An 18,280-nucleotide genomic window follows, 5' to 3' on the forward strand; every position below is an offset into this window, starting at 1 on the left:
AAAAAAAGACATCCATATTCACTGGCCCAAGGTACTCTTAAAACTCTTAAAAACCAAGGTGAATAGGGTGCTGGGGTGGCTCAGTTGGTTAAGTATCTGACTTCAGCTCAGGTCATGATCTCATGATTCATGGGTTCGAGCCCCACATCAGGTTCTGTGCTGACAGCTCAGAGCCTGGAGCCTGTTTCAGATTCTGTGTCACCCTCTCTCTCTGCCTCTCCCCCCATTCGCACAATGTCTCTGTCTCTCAAAATTAAATAAATGTTTAAAAAAAAAACTTTTTTTGAAAACAACCTGTGAATAAAGGTAGTGCCAGAATACCTACAGTTCCCCGCATTATAGGAGTGGTGGTAACACAAAGGGGAACCTTCCACAGCAGTCCATAGATGAAACCAGCAGAAATCTCCCACAGAGGCTGGACAGGGACTAGGAATTTCACAACTATACCATATTCTTCAGGAGCAGACATGGACATGAGGATCTCCCTTGCAGAGTTCAAACCAGTTCACTGACCAAGGCTACCTACAATTCAGACTCTACCTTTCATATAGACAAAATGTTTTTCCTCTATCCTCGCTGAAGCTAAGGCTTAAAAGTTCCCCAACTTAGATGCATCAAGGCAATCTATGGATAGTGCAGTTTGTCAGATGCCAATTCAGCCCCCCAGAGATCTCCCTGGAGGAAATGGGTGGCAGCACTATCTTTCCAGGCTCTAGGCGGAAAGGCCTCCTTTGGTCTGGGCTTAGTAGTTTCAAGCAAGAACCTATTTCCTTTGTTTCTGGGCGGAATGACTTTGTTTTCTCACCGCATCTACTTTATTATTTCACCCCCTCCAGGCACAAGTCACCATTACAGATAAGCCATTTTTCTCGGAGTAAAAGGAAATTAAACTGGGCTGCGTTAATAAATAGTTTTTCCCCACTTTCCCCCAACAGCTTTGCCGATGGTATTCAGGAACAAGGCATCTGTATCTTCCTATGGGGAAAACAATAAGCAAAAAGCAGGCTCTTCTGGAACCACAGGCTCCTTGTGCAGCTGCTGTGTAATCAAGAAGCTAGAGGTAGCAGGACCCGACCCTTCTGCCCAACACACCAGCCAAGAGCCTCTGGTGCACACATCCTAGTTACCTGCTCAGAAAGGGAAACACAATTGGTCAATAAATGCAAAAAAAAGATCCAGCCACTCTAAGTTTTGCCTTTCAAATTATCAAAGATTTTTAAAAACTTGCTATACTCAGTCTTGTAAGGCTACGATAAGAGACATTCATATATAATTTGGTGGAAGGTGGGGGAGGAAGAGATATTTTTGTGTAGTATTTGATTGAATAATGTATGTCCCTCCAAATTAACACTGTGGAAGAATATTTAATGTCACAGGGAATGCTCCTATGATATTAATGAAAAAGCAGATTACAAAATAATATCTCAAGTATAATTCTCTATTTGTTAAAAATATACAGATGAGTTATACACATTCAAACCACAGTTTGAACATAAAAGGCTGCAGGTACTTTTATACTTTTATTTGTGGTTTCTGTATTTGCCAGATTTCCTACTATGACAATGGTATGGCTTTTGATTTCAGATTAAAAAAAAAACAAAACCAGAAAAGAATATGCTTGGCTTCCAGTAAACCCTAATCCCAGGAGAATATTCCCCTTACAGGCTTTCTCTTACATTAAAAAAAAAAAAAAAAAAAAAAAAAAAAAAAAAAGCTGTCCTGGCTGCAGTTAGAAATCATACATTCATTCATTTACTTGTTCACTAATTTGCCAAGTATTAATTTAGCTCCTTCTATGTGTCAGAGCGTCTCTTCAGTGCTGGCAATAATAGGCGGGGGGGGGATGTAGCAAGCGAAGTCTTCTCTCACGGAGCTGACGTTTTAGTCAAGGGAGACAACCAACAAACAGGACAAATAGTTATTGAGTGTTTGATAGTGCTAAGCACACCTGACAAAAATCAAACAGGGTGATGGCAAGAAAGAGAACAAACAGGTAGGTTGGGAAAACTAACAGAATTTGGTAGTCAGGGAAGACTTTCCAAGGAGCGGAAACCTCAGGTAAGACTTAAAAGAAACAGCTGGCCTTACAATGACCAGAGGAAAAGCTCTTCTGAGTAGATGAAAAGGCTTGTGCAAAGGCCCTGAGGTAGCCATGAGCTGGCATAGGCATATTCTTGGGGGAAAGGCAACTGGTATGATAGGAACACCGAGATTCGAGAGGAGAACAGTAGGAAATGGCCTAAGGGTAGGGAGGGGGCAAGGTGTAGACCAGAGCAAGGAGCTGAGATTTTTTGACTAGATCGGAGTTCCATTTATAAAAAAATCACTGGCTTGCCGTGTGGGAAATATGGGTTGGGGAGGGGGTTGGAGCAGAAGCAGAGATACTGTATATCCAGGAGTCAGAAGAATGACTGTGGCTGGGATGGTGCAGTGGCCATGATTCTGGGGTATATTTGAAAGGTTAAAGTGAATAGGAATCTGCAGACGGATTTGACAATTTAGCTTCTTATGACCACTGGGCAGACTCTTCTACTCAGGATGGGGCAAGTGCTAGGAAGGAGTCTGGTCTGGGAAGGAACAGAATATGGCCCCAATAGAAGCCAGCAAGGGAGATCCATGCAGGCTGTCAACCCAAAGGATAGGGCAAGGCCCCGGCCGGTTGGGAGTACGGCCTAGCCATACTAGGTCATGCTAAGGTCCACTGAGGACCATACAAGGCCACTAAGGTCATTCTGGAGTAGAGTCTGTCCCCAGGGCAGCACCAGGATGGAGACTCAGGAGAAGGAGCAAGGCTGTCATGAGGACCAGAAGGAGACAGGGCAGAGCAACAGAGCAAGAAGAGAAGCCTGATCCAAAGCACAGGCTTCAGCTTCTCAGTTCCCTCCCAGGTCAGGGCAGGATTGGCTCTAGAGTCGGGGTGAGGCTGAGCCCGTATTTAAGGGCAAAATTGTGCAGTTGTGGCAGAGGGGCTCAGGCAGGGGGACTGACAAGCCCATAGATCACAAGGGAGGTTTTGTTTTTTGAATAGGGATACCCCTTCCTTTAACCGAGAAACCTAGTCTATGTTCCGATTACCAAGTGGGTCATCCTGAAAATCCGATTTAGTTCTCTTTTGGCCACAGCACCTGCCCATTTTCACACTTCCTATGCTGAAGTGGAGATTTGGGAGTTAAAAAAGTCTCCAAATTGGACTTCTCTTCTAAAAGGAGACTTTTTAGAAGGCTCTTTCAAGTGGGGAAATGTTCATCTTATATGCCCTTTTAAGCTAGCCGCTATTAATTTTCAATTTTATACTGGAAATTTGCAACTCACAGAAATAAAGGAAAAAATGTAACCCTGCTTTTATAGATCATTGTGCCCCATGCTTACTGTTTCGTTAGCCACATTTAAAACGATGTGTATACTTATTTTGAGAGAGAGAGATAGAGTAGGGGAAGGGCAGAGACAGAGGGAGAGAGAGAGAATCCCAAGCAGGTTCCGTACTCAGTGAGGAGCCCAACATGGGGCTCGATTTCACAACCGTTGAGATCATGACCTGAGCCAAAGTCAAGAGTTAGATGCTTAACCAACTGAACCACCCAGCACCCCCGAAAGCACATTTTTAAGAATGGCAGCAATCTGGGGGGACGATTATGAAACAACAGCCAGAGTGGGGAAGAAACGTAGACATAATCTCATCTTGTTTTATAAAAGAGGAAATAAGATCCAAGTGATGTCAGTGGCTAGCATGTACCAGATAAAAAGTAAATGTTTATCCAATGAATGAAGGAAAGAAGGAAGGAACGTACTCCGGCCCTCTCTCTCTTTATCCAATACCCTCCCCACCACCAGAGAACCCTCACTAAGGCCGTGTCCTGTGCTCACTCAGAAAGGGAAGTCTGGCACCCACGTAAGTCAGGCCACGGGGCTGCCACCGAACATGTCAGTGGGAGTGACACAGCACCTGCCATGCAGCTTGGCAAAGGTCTAGCCAGTGCTTGGGTGACTCACCCCGGTTTGCCAGCGTGAAAGACCAAAAGCATGTAAAAAGGCGTGTCACCACCGTAACTAGAGCACATAGATCTCACATCTATTTTAGGAATCTGGGGTTTTGGCATGAACTGGGTTTTCAGAGTTTCAAAATCATGCCCTGCCTTTTCTTCTTTGTAGACTCATCTGGAAGATCGACAGCAGTTGTAACTGGACCTATTGGGTGGGGGGAGGAAATATGTGTCTACTTATGAATAAATGCATATTTACTTATAAATTAGACACATATATAGCTGTCTTCATATATTATGTCCCATATAAAAGTCACACAAATAGAAACTTTATAAGAAGGTGATAAAAGTGAAATACCAACAGAAGTCTGAATAGTTTCTTTCTCCGCCCCAGCGGGCCGTTGTACACAGCCACTGCCCATGCACCCCGCTCTGGAAGCCATGTCTCTAGGACCTCAATTCACCATTAGCCAAACCAAGCAAGAGGCTGCACCCCACTGTAGATGGCATTGGACATGCATCCTAATGGACACCCCAACATCCAGCCTGTGCCCACTGACCACAGCCTCCTTTTCCTTTGCTTTTGTTTCACATTTATTACTGCTTGGTAAAATCCGGAAACTTCTGAAATTATAAAATCAACTTAGGCCATGTTACTCTTACTACTCACTGAACTTTATACAGCTATCTTTCTCTCTTTAACTGTGGTAACATATACCCTTCCTGCAGACACTAAAAATGTTAATACAGTCAAAACTTTAAAAATTATTTTTTTAATTTTTTAACGTTTATTTTTAAGAGAGACAGAGCATGAGGTGGGGGAGGGGAAGAGAGAGACAGAGACACAGAATCCAGGCTCCAAGCTGTCAGCAGAGAGCCCGACATGGGGCTCAAACTCATGAACCACGAGATCATGACCTGAGCTGAAGTCAGACACTTAACTGACTGAGCCATCCAGGCGCCCCTAAAAATTGTTTAAAAATAAAACAATCAGAGCTTCTTTTCTGAACCCTGCCCCTACTGCCCATAATATTGCCACAGACCTACCATTACAGGTCTACCTACAGGAATGGATGCAGCCTAACACTTTTTTTTCTACAAAATTCTGAGTCTTAACAGAAGAGCAGGGAGGAGGGAGATTCTGTGAGATCCTGCCTCAACCTAAGCCTGGGTATCACAAAGAACATTTATTTAACACTGCCAACCCACTAACAACAACACTAGAAAACAGAACGCCATGCTGATTCTGGAATGCATCTAAAATTCAGACAATTACAGCCTCTGCTTCCTAATGACAATGGTTTAGTAATATTTTCACTTTTCCCCTCCTGCGGTTTCTTAGGGACATGATGGGAGTATTTACTTGTGTAAGTGCCAAGCCACATTTCTCTCCATCACACACCACACTCTGGCTGTCACAACTACTCACACTTAAACTCTCCCCTGGCTCATATCCCAACCCTCAGGGGCCGTGACCGGATTACTTCATGGGACACTTGACTGACATATTTTTTTCCCACCCCAGCTGAGTCCTTTAAAGCAATTAATTATTACTACTTAAGTACAGCAGCAAAGTGCCCACTGGAGCAGGAGCTGGGATTTGGGAAATTCTGTACCGAGTGGCTTTCACTAATGAAACAAAGATCCTTAACACAGTAATGAGCAAATGAGTAATTAGAACTTGGCCCGAAGTGAGCCATTCCTTATTTAACAAATTCGACTTTAAAATCAGAATGTGATTCCCAGAAGGCAACAAGCTTCCTGCTCAAAGTCTGGGGTTTCTCCTGCAACCAGGTTCTACTAAGAATTCTGCTGGGTGTGACACACTCTGATCATGCCTTTCCCGGTAGGGTGACACTCTCCAGTGTGCTGGAGATTTCTGAGCAGTTACTGGGGCCTGGCATACTGTGACTGAAAACCAAAGGCTCGAACCCCCCAGCTGTACAGCCGCTCTTCTCACTGAATCACAGATTCCTTATACTTACAGAAGTCATCTCTTTTGATAATTCATTTGATAGAATTTAAAAAGAAATGCAGTCCTTTGGTTACTGATTCTGTTTTAGCAAAAAAAAAAAAAAAAAAAAAAAGCCAAGCCATCTTAGATGTGTTTGATGCCATCTAAGATCCCTGGCCCAGGAATTTGATAACCAGGACCTTACCCAGCTAGCGCCTTTGGGCAAACTATCTCCCCTCTCTGGGCTTTCTCATTTGTAGGATACCAAGGGGATGGGGGGAGTGCTAGATCAGGGATTGCCAAACTTCCTCTGAGGGCCCAGATAGTAAATTTGAGGCTTTGCAGGCCAAGAGGTAAAATCAAGGCTATTATGTAGGTATTTATATGATCATCTGAAATGTAACCATTTGCTCCTGGGCCAAGAAAAAAAAAATAAGCAGTAGGCCAGCCATAGGCCATAGTTTGCTGATATCTGTGATAGACCATCGTCTACCTCCAAAAGCTGTGAAAAACATTCCTGTCCCCAAGTTCCCATTCACACTGTAAAAGACGTCAAGCCATATCTTAGAATTTGGCCTTGATATTAAGCAAAAGAATCGAGTTTAGAGCTAGAAAGTATTTGAGTGGTATTCAAGGCCACTCTTCTTACCTTATAGACCAGAAAAATGCTCCAGAAAGTGGAGCATCTTGTCGATGGTCACCTACCTGCCTGGTGGAGGTGGCAAGACCAGAGTTCGTACTTCCCCATTTGTCTAAGGCATCAATGCAGAAACAGAGCAGCTACCTGAATCGGTGCTATATTTACACTGAGGAATACGGTATTGTGTAAAATAAAGTTTATGGTAATTAGCCAACTATAGACCTGAGATGATGCACACTGTTGGCATCTTGTGATGCAAAATATAAAATCCTTGCAAGATAAAACACACGTAAATCACATCAGAAACAAAGCATTTAGCTTCCTTACAGCAGGGTAAATGCTTAAAATTTCAAAGATCTCCTTCAAGTGAGCAAAACTCTTAGGAGTGCTTGAGTAGTCAGTAGATACCAGAAACTAAAGTTCCCGAGATGAAACAAACCCCAGAGAAAGGCACACAAAGGGAAGGTGAAAAGCTTTTAAGAGCTCACAAATGTGAATTTGCAGAGCTTGCTCAAGGCCTTTATCTCGTCCCCTGAGTGGTTCTTGGCATCTCTACCCCAGCGGAGTGGCTGACACAAGCTGTGGTTCTTTCTTCCAGAGCTCAATAGACGTGATAACAGATTCTGAATTTTGACTTTGCTAATCCACTACCGCAGTTATAAATACACCCAGAAGCTGTCCTCTGCTCTGGGAAGGCGACTAGCTCCTACAGAAGCAGGTGTGGCTGCCATATGCCTATCAGCAGTGGGAAACTGTAGGTGCCACTGAATGAAAAAGTTCAAGAGAGCCCAAAGTTGCATAGTGCTGGAATGATGCTTGAAATAGCCCTTTCAGGAGTACCTTGTTATTCAGGATATTAGTCCATGTGTCTGCATTTGTGCTAAATATGTTCCCAATTCATTTATGATATATCTTCTTGCACTGATGGTTTCGACATTAAGCAAACAAAGCAGGAATTTCAAAAACTATGCACATGAGATGATTGCAATGGCATTAAAATGCATTGGGAAGGAAACTGCTAACACATTAACATTGATTGTCTCTAGGAAGTGGGACAATCTGGGAGGTGATTTTTATCTGTTTTAGAACTTTGTAAATTTTCTAGATCATAATCAGTTTTATAATAAAAAATAAAAACAAACCCGGCGGCAGCGACAAGTGCAATTAGAGCTGGTGCTAATTGATCTGCCGTCACCAAGTAGCAGCGACCACAGGGGGAAAGGTGGTTCCACAGGATTTATGAACAGCTCCTACTGTTTGCTGGAATACAGTATAAAAGAAATTTCAAAAAAGACCAGTGTGTCACTCCTAGCGCATATCCTGATATATGCTAAGCCAGGGGAAGAAATTACTTAACACAAGGGGGAAAATGGCAGGGAAGAAAGACACTGAAGCTATGAGAAGAGATTAAATCTGTCTGAGCCAGAGCCATGAAACCCCACAGAGGGAGAAAAGAAGGAGGAGAATTTTCATATCAGATCAGCAGGGAGGGGGCCAGACCCAGTGGAGAATGGAAGAAGGAATTCATAAGCAGCATACCCCTAGCAGCCTTGGGATGTTAGAGGCTTCACCGGTGATGTGACTGGTTCAACTGTGTAGTGCAAGAGTGGCTTTGCCCGGTATAATGTTGAAAGATTAGCACATGGGGTGGAATGCATAAAAAAAATAAGACCCATCTGTATGTGCCTATAAGAGGTTCACCTCAGATCTGATGACACATTCACACTGAAAAGTGAAGGGATGAAAAAACATTTACCATGCAAATGAAAATGAAACAAAGCTGAGGTAGCAATACTTACTTAGATCAGACAAAATAGCCTTTAAAACAAAGACCGTATAAGAGACAAGGACATTACATAATGATAAAGGGATCAATCCAACAAGAGAATATAACAATTGTAAATACCTATGCACATAATACTGGAGCACCCAAATATATAAAACAAATATGAACAGACTTAAAGAGAGAAATTTATGATAACATAATAATAGTAAGGGACTTTTAATACTCCACTTACATCAATGGGTAGATTATCCAGGCAGAAAATCATTAAGTGTCTTTAAATGACACATTAGACCAAATGGACATAACATATATACAGAACATTCCATCCAAAAACAAAAGAAAACACATTCTTTCCATGTGCACATGGAACATTCTCCAAAAGAGATCACATACATGTAGGCCACAAAACAAGTCTCAATAAATTTAAGAATATTGAAATAATACCACACATCTTTTCTGACCATAATGAAACTAGAAATCAATGAGAAGAAAGAAAACTGGAAAAAGCACAAACATGTGGAGGCTAAACAACATGACACTAAACCACCAGTAGGTCAACAAAGCAATCAAAGAAGAAATCACAAAGTGCTTGGAGATAAATGAAAATGAAAACACAACAGTCCAAATTTTGGAAATGCAGTGAAAGCAGTTTTAGGAGGGAAATATGCAGTAATACAGGCCTACCTCAAGAAACAAGAAAAATCTCAAACAATCTAACTTTACACCTAAAGGAACTAGAAAAAGAACAAACAAGCCCAAGGTGAGTAGCAGGAAGGATATAATAAAGATAGAGAATAAGCAAATGAAATAGAGACTAAAAAACAATAGAAAAGGTCAACGACACCAAGGGCTGGTTCTTTGAAAAGATACACAAAGTTGATAAATCTTTATCCAGACTTATCAAGGAAAAAAGAGAAAGGACCCAAATAAATAAAATTAGAAACAAAGGAGAAGTAACAACTGACACCACAGAAATATGAAGGATTATAAGAGAATACTGCAAAAAATTTATATGCCAACAAATTGGACAACCTAAAAGATATGGATAAATTCCTAGAAACATACAGACTTCCAAAACTGAATCAGAAAGGAACAGAAGATCTGAACAAACTGATTACTAATAATGGTATTTAATTGGTAATCAAAAAACTACCAAAAAATAGAAGTCCAGGACCAGATGGATTCAGAGGTGAATTCTATAAAACACTGAAGGAAGAGTTTATACCTATTCTCCTGAAATTATTCAAAAAAATAGAAGATAAAGGGAAGCTTCCAGATATACTCTGTAAGGCCAGTATTAACCTGATACAAAAACCAAACAAAGATAACACACACACACACAAAATTATAGGCTGATATCCCTGATGAACACAGATATAAAAATCTTCAATGTCATATTAGCAAACCACATTTAACAACACTTAAAAGGGTCATTCACCATGATCAAATGGGATTTATTCTGGGGATGCAAGGACGGTTTCAATGACTCCAAATCAATCAATATGATATCCTACATTAAGAAAATGAAGGATCAAAATCATATGATCATCTCAATAGATGCCATAAAAAGCATTTGACAAAATTCAACATCCATTCATGATAAAAAATACTTTTGACAAAGTGGGTTTAGAGGGAATATACCTCAACATAATAAAGGCTATAAATTACAAATCCACAACTAACATCATACTCAATGGGGAAAACTGAGAACTATTCCTCTAAGATCACCAACAAGACAAGGATGTTCACTCTTGCCACTTTTATTCAACAAAGTACTGGAAGTCCTAGCCACAGCAATCAGACAAGAAATAAAATGCATCTATATCGGGGCGCCTGGGTGGCTCAGTCGGTTAAGCGTCCGACTTCAGCTCAGGTCACGATTTCGTGGTCCGTGAGTTCGAGTCCCGCGTCGGGCTCTGGGTTGATGGCTCAGAGCCTGGAGCCTGCTTCCGATTCTGTGTCTCCCTCTCTCTCTGCCCCTCCCCCGTTCATGCTCTGTCTCTCTCTGTCTCAAAAATAAATAAACGTTTAAAAAAAATGCATCTATATCGGTAAAGAAGAAGTTATACTGTTACTATTTGCAAATGACATGCTACGAACAGAAAAGCATAAAGACTCCACCAAAAACTACTAAAAGTAATAAATGAATTCAGTAAAGTTGCAGAATACAAAATTAATATGAAGAAACTGGGTATTAATCAGTACTAATTGGGTACTAATAGCAAAGTAGAAGAGAAATTAAGAAAACGATCATAGTTACAACTACACCAAAAAGGAAAAACGTACGTAAAAATCAATTTAACCAAAGAGGTGATAAATCTATACCCTAAAAACTATAAAACACTAATGAAAGAAACTGAAGATGACACAAGAAAATGGAAAGATATTCCATGCTCATGACTTAGAAGAATTAAAATTGTTCAAATGTCCCCTTCTACCGAAAGCAATCTACAGATTCAATGCAATCCTTATCAGAATACCAACAGCATTTTTTATAGAACTAGAACAAATAATACTAAATAATAATAAGTATTTCTGAAGCAACCTTGAGAAAGAAGAACAAAGCTGGGGTTATCACAATCCCGGGTTTTAAGATGTACTACAAAGTTGCTGTAATCAAAACAGCATGGTACTGGCATAAAAATAGTCACATAGTTCAATAGAATAGAATAGAGACCCCAGAAATAAACTCATGATTATGGTCAACTAATCTATGGCAAAGGAGACAAGAATATACAATTAGAAAAAGAGTCTCCTCAACAAATGGTATTGGGAAAAGTGGTCAGCTACATGTTAAGGAATGAAAATGGACCACATTCTTTTACCATACACAAAAAATAAACTCAAAATGGATTAAAGACCTAAATGTGAGACCTGAAACCATAAAAATCCTTGAGGAGAGCACAGGCAGTAATTGCCCTGACATCAGCAATAACAACATTTTTCTAGACATGTCTTCTAAGGCAAACAAAAGCAAAATAAACACACACAAGCAGGGACACACACAGACAAAAGTAAAAATAAACTATTGGAACTACATCAAAATAAAAAGCTTCTGCACAGTGAAGGAAGCAATCAACAAAAGGAGAAGGCAATCTACTGAAGGGTAGAAGATATTTACAAATGATATATCTGATGAAAGGTTGGTATCTAAAATGTATAAAAAACTTACACAACTCAACACCCTCCCCCAAAAAACAATCCAAATAAAAAATGGTCAGAGGACCTAAATAGACATTTTTCCAAAGAAAACATCCAGATAGCCAACAGGTACATGAAAAGAACTCAACATCACTAATCATCAAGAAAATGCAAATCAAAACCACAATGAGATATCACTTTACACCTGTCAGAGTGGCTAAATTCAAAAAAACAAGAAATAACAAACATTGGTGAGGATGTAAAGAAAAAGGAACTCTTGTAAACTGTTGGTGGGAATGTAAATTGGTGCAGTCACTATGGAAAACAGTATGGAAGTTCCTCAAAAAAATTAAAAGTAGATATATTATATGATTCAGTAACTCCACTACTGGGTATTTACCAAGGAGAAACAAAAATGCTAATTTGAGAAAATGCATGCACCCCTATGTTTATTTTTTTAACTATTTATTTTTGACAGAGAGAGAGAGAGAGAGAAAGAGAGAGAGCACACACAAATGGGGGAGGGGCAGAAAGAGAGGGAGACAGAGGACCCAGAGCAGGCTCTGTGCTGACAGCAGAGAGCCCGACACAGGGCTCGAACCCATGAACCATGAGATCATGACCTGAGCCGAAGTCAGACACTTAACCAACTGAGCCACCCAGGTGCCCCTATAACCCTATGTTTATTGAGGCATTATTTTTAATATCCAATAATAATAAAAATATTATTTTTAATATGGAAACGAGCTAAGTGTCCACTGATGAATGGATAAGGAAGATGTGGGGCATGTGTGTGTGTGTGTGTGTGTGTGTGTGTGTGTGGGTATGGGTGTGGGGGTGTGTGTGGGTGTGATGGAATACTATGCAGCCATAAAAAGGATGGGATTGTGCCATTTGCAACAACACGGATGGACCTAGAGGGTATTATGCTAAGTTAAATAAATCAGACTGAGAGGAACGAATACCATAGGACTTCTCCCCTATGTGGAATCCAAAAATAAATAAATAAATAAATAAATAAATAAATAAATAAACAAACAACAACAAAAAGCAGAATCAGACCTATAAATACAGAGAACTGATGGTTGCCAGAGGGTTGGGGGAAGTATGGGCAAAATAGATGAGGGGGAGTGGGAGATACAGGCTTCCAGTTAGAAAGGAATAAGTCAGGGAATAAAAGGCACAGCATAAGGTCATGGTAATGTAATAGCATTGCACAGTGACAGATGGAAGCAACATCTGTGGTGAGCACAGCATATGCATAGACTTGTCGAGTCACTATGCTGTACACCTGAAACTAACGTAACATTGTGTGTCAGCTATATTCAAATAAAAATAAAAGAAAGTCCCTAAGATGGGAAAATGCAGTAGGTCGCAAAGGGCACCTGCTTTGTGCTGGGCTGAAGGGAGTGGGGTCAAGAGTACAGCATGCTTGATGATAAGGACAATATGCCTTTTAAAAGCTTGGAATGCCTTCACAGATTCACAGACTTCCTAGAATTTCAATGGCATCATTGTAAGCAATCTATGGTTGGGGCTGAACACTGTAAACAACCCTTTAAATTGTAACACTGTAAACACCCCTCCACACACAGAGCCACATCCATGACACATGCATGCACTCGAACACACATGCACAAACACACACAGACATTTACAGGGACACACACACACAAAAAGATAAATGGTGGCATGGAAGAGCTAGTATTACCACTCTCCTTAATTTCTATCTATGCTTTGGTGTAGATCTATTCTCAACCATATGCAAATGCAGCTTCAAGCCACCCTCAATCCAACCACCTTGCCATCCTGAAGACACTCCTTTATAGAAATTCCCGTGTTGCCACTGTGCTTTTGTTTTGCCAGCGGGAGGGTATCAAACACTTTCAACTCTTATTTAGTTCTTTCTACCAAGGGAAGAAAGCATGCTTCCCTGCCTGTTCATTTATGCCAGCCTGCACCACTGCTCTCGTAGGTAAGAATGATTTTCACTGGGTGTCAGTAATTGCCAGCTACCAAGTCCTGCAAGAATGTTATTCACCTTCTCTACCATAATCCAGCATTTCTATAACAAAAAGTACACTCCACAAATAAAACACACAAGCATTTTGCTGTCCACACTATGGAGACCCTACTCCATATTGAGCGTGATTTTATTCATATTAATGACTCCTTAAAATGTCATTTTTACCCAGAACAATTCCTACTTACAATTTTTTCTTCTCCTGAAATTTTCAGAAGCTCTACAGGGCACTTTTCAAATGGTTTGCCATTCCCATAGAAAGTTTTCCATATAGCACTCATCTACTTGGATCCTGTATCTGAGCAACTTTGGGGTAGCAGTGAAAACTTTCCTGTTGCCTAGTGGTGCCTAGGAACTGGTTTTGTTTTGTCTCTTCCCAGATACAGCCAACTTCAGAGCTAATCCTCCAGCTGTCATAGGAATGACTGGGGTCACACGTTTTCCCAAAGCGCCACCAGGCTAATCTGGGCAATAATGCTTTCCACAGCTGTCTTTGAGAAACATGAAATTCTAGGAAGAATAAAAAGAGCTTGTCAGACAAATGAGTGGTTATAACCCCAGAGAGTCATGATGGCAGTACAGATGCCACCACCATGGCACCCATGTGAGACAAGGTGCCAGGACCTTCCCAGGACCTCACAGACAGGGTGCCTCCGAGGGTCAGGGTTAAGAACTTCTTTCTTCTCCAAACCCAGTTTTTAAAAAATTCCTAACCAGACAACTCCTGTAACAGAATGCAGGCTGCCAGCCTTGACCTGTTCATGGATCCAGTTCCAAAATGTGTGATTTGAAACTCCCCCGAATCAGAATCTGAACCACTCTACGGAGTCAGGGAATAGTGAGGTCCACTCTCCACACCATGTTTGAAGCTCAGCAAAGCAATGCATAGTATGTAACTCTCTCAATGCCTCCAATATCCAAATGGAATCATTTTTGCCATGGACTCCCAGTGTGATACTGACACGTCACTTAAGCCTTCCTATGCCTCTACGGTCTCATCATTAAAGAGGCTGAACTGTTCACTCTGAGTCTCAAAAACAAGGGCAGAACCTGGACAGGAGTCCATGGGCTGCTCACCTGCCATGTAAGCAGTGACCCCGTGTTGACAACTCTACCACTTGACTAGCGTGGATGCACTGCCTCCTCCCTAGTCCCACTCTCTCTGCCTCAGTTCAGCCCTTGTTTATCTATTTTCTGGGCTTTTGCTATGGTTCCTGTGTGGTCTCTGTGCCTCCAAACCTGAGATTCTCAACCAGGGAGCAAATGTGTTCCCCCTGGAAATCTGACAAAACCTGGAAACATTTTTGGTTGTTGAGATAGGTGGGATACAACAGGCATCTACTGGGTAAAAGCAAAGGATGCTGCTAACCATCCTACAACGTTCAGGACAGTGCCCAACAAAAAATTACCCAGATTAAAAGGTCAATGGTGCTGATGTTTGAAAAACTCTGCTTCGGCCATACCTGCCTCTAATCTGTCTTCTCTACACCACAAATGATATAAAACACAATTCCAATCAGGTCATTCCCACACCTGAAATCCTCCAGGGTCTCCCAAATGCCCTCAGATTAAAGTCGAAGCTCTCCAGGCAAGTCATAGAGACCCTCATGATCTGATCCTTTCTTAACTTTCTAACCTGCCTTTCACTTTATCCCCTGATCTTTCTTCCCCAAAGCAATCAATGCAGCCAGACCAGATCACTCACAATTCCCTCTGCCTGTCAGTCTCACCCACCCCATTCCTTGGCCTACCAATTTTATGTCAGACACTCTAATTGGACTAGAAGGAACAAGGCACTCTCCAGGTAGTTTGAGGCACTGATCTCTCATGAGGCATGTAGAAAAGTGAGTGCACTTTCAATCTGCAGAGGCAGAACCTACTCGTCACCTCTGTGATTCTGCTTCAGATTCCCCAACAGGCTGTGAGCCTTCAGGAAGACAGTGTCTTCATCTTTATAGGCTACAGTAACCTGCACATGCTAAGTGTGGTCTACCAGTTGTATCTGTTGTATTTATCATAGATGCTGCATTTAGGAATGAATGAATTCCTAGCTTCTTTCAATTTGGCTGATGCTCAGGCATAAAAAGCACTGAACTATCAAAATACAAAGATGAAACTAAATTAATCACACTGTATATGCCAAGAAAGTCCATTCACAAAGGTGGAAACATCTTTGTTTAAAGCTGTGTTCTCTGCGTCTCTTCTCTTTATATACCAGAGAAATACAAATCTGTCAAATAAGTATTTATCCCTATGGATTGTCTAAATCCCATTGCCTGATACTCAAAGACAAGATACCCAGAGCAGAATCAGACTCTAAAATAGTAACTGAGAAATAATGGTATCAAGAACACAGAACTAGGTTTACTGTGAGGAATCATAACTTTGAATTTCATGGTACCTAAAATGATTTTGCTTTCTTTCTCTAGATTGAGAAGGTCATTCCATCTACTGGACATTTAACAATACTGTCATTTTTACTTCTCTTCCTTTTAAGTTGATTCTATATCCTGGAGATTGATAGGGTTTGCCTGAGCTTCAAAATCCAGATGTCTCATAGGGAGACTGTCTAATAAAAAAATTTTTATTAGACATTTATAGAGTCATTTTGGACTTTTATTTTTTTTTTAATTTTTTCTAACGTTTATTTATTTTTGAGACAGAGAGAGAGACAGAGCATGAACTGGGGAGGGGCAGAGAGAGAGGGAGACACAGAATCGGAAGCAGGCTCCAGGCTCTGGGCCATCAGCCCAGAGCCCGACACGGGGCTCGAACTCACAGACCACGAGATCGTGACCTGAGCTGAAGTCGGACGCTTAAGCAACTGAGCCACCCAGGCGCCCCTCATTTTGGACTTTTAAAGAGAGCAACCTATCAGCAGTTTGACTTTATAGCTGGTGAAAGAACTTAAGATTCTTCTTTAAAATAACTAGAAAAAATTGAAAAAGTAGCTTATGGATTCTTACCACACATCATGTACATTTGTATTTTTATTGCAGTTAATTGTAATGTATGTGTCTCTTGTCCACAGTGTTCACGTTAAAGACAAGGTTAGGATTTAGCAGTGGAACCTCCTTATGGAAAATGGAGCAAAATGGAGGTTTTTAATTGAATGGGGGCAAAGGATCCAGGGGAAAGCTTTCCCAGCTTCTTATTATATCCTTGGACAGACTCCTGGGGCCACAGCGGCCTGACTTCCATATTCCTGATGGAACCTTTATTCCCATCTAGGTTTCCATCTTTGTAGACAAGGCAGTCAAAACTCCAGGCTTGGATTATTCCTTTTCCCTTCCTCTTCCCCATTCAACTTTGGAATAATCATGACCTCCAGCAAAAGCGATTTCCAGGTATGTGAGAGTGTAGGGGTCCAGGGCAAGCCGCCCAAATGTACTACGGTGCATATTAATTACTTTGAATTGAAGTTACTTGGAAAAAAAAAAAAACAGTGCAAGGACACTCAGACCCTCCTCTGTCCCCCAGAAAGCAGGAAACACATCTCCCATATGAAAAATACCTTCCCTGAATTGGAAAATAAAACAACATCCTTATCACCAGAGACAGGGACTTTGGAGCCAAGAAAGCTATAGAAAAAAAACCTGTTATTTTTTTCCAAACTACTACAACCTCAGCCTAAATTCTGCTTAGAATTCCCTGCTAATTAAAGCTCCCAAACACCTGTTTTCTTTATCCTATCAATACCTCACAGATTTATTATCTCTTTGTCTAAAATGTATATACAGGGGCGCCTGGGTGACTCAGTCAGTTAAGCATCCGACTTGAGCTCAGGTCATGATCTTATGGTTGGTGAGTTCAAGCCCCACCTTGGGCTCTCTGCTGTCAGCAAAGAGTCTGCTTTGGACCCTCTATCTCCCTCTCTCTCTGCTCCTCCCCCGCTGGCTTCCTCTCTCTCTCTCTCTCTCTCTCTCTCTCTCTCTCTCTCTCTCCCCTCTCAAAAATAAACATTTAAAAGTTAATAAATAAAACGTATACAAAGTGCCTCTCCTGATCACTTATTTAGGTTTCAACTTCATTTTGGAGCCTCTGTGCATATGTAATAAAACTTCAGGGTTTTTTTCTCCCATTAATTTGTCTTACATAAATTAAATCTTAGCCCAGCTGAAAGACCTTGAAGGGGAAGAATTTTTCCTTCTCTACAAGAGGAAGCCCAGAAGAACATCACTGGTGATCAGGAGTGAAAGCTGCTTTTATTTCACTTGAAAACCATACGAAAACAGAGAGGGTGCTGGAAAATGTAGACAAGCACCATGGACTGAGAGATCCTTGGACTGAGAGAACTCATTTAGCATGGAACTTCCAGAGTTAGTTAAGACAGAGTACAGGCCATTATTATAACAAAGACATTCTCCTTATCATCATCTTGTGGCTCAGCTGGGTCCCCTAAGGCCCCATCCTTCCTACTTTGCGTGCTTTCCTTCCACTCGTGGAATCTGGGGCCATCCAGTTATCCGGTTCTCCTTCTCACCATTAAACTTGCTTACAGGTAAAAGATTTACTAAAATTATTTACACTTCAGTGTCAAGTAGCCACTGCTACCTCTCCCAAGAGTATTTGCATCCCAAGCCACACTCTTATGACAGGCAGAAGAGTTTTCCCCTATGGACAGAATCCTTGAAATGAAGCTGCAGGTAAAGGTGATCTTTTGGGGACAGAGAGACCTGCTCTCTTGAAGCTGCTCAATATCCTAATTTTAAATGATAAAACCCAAGCCACTTAATGTTAGGGAAAAGCATGTTAT

General features: G+C 41.2%; 1 protein-coding gene across 2 annotated transcripts in view; it reads right to left on the minus strand.

The window, feature by feature from the left end:
• Positions 1-18,280, minus strand: part of FRMD3 (FERM domain containing 3) — a 310,724-nt gene that overhangs the window by 45,668 nt on the left and 246,776 nt on the right. The window lies entirely within an intron of this gene.

This window comes from Panthera pardus, unplaced genomic scaffold, assembly GCF_024362965.1.
Source record: "Panthera pardus isolate Hobbes unplaced genomic scaffold, ASM2436296v1 HiC_scaffold_20, whole genome shotgun sequence".
Lineage (NCBI taxonomy): Eukaryota > Metazoa > Chordata > Mammalia > Carnivora > Felidae > Panthera > Panthera pardus.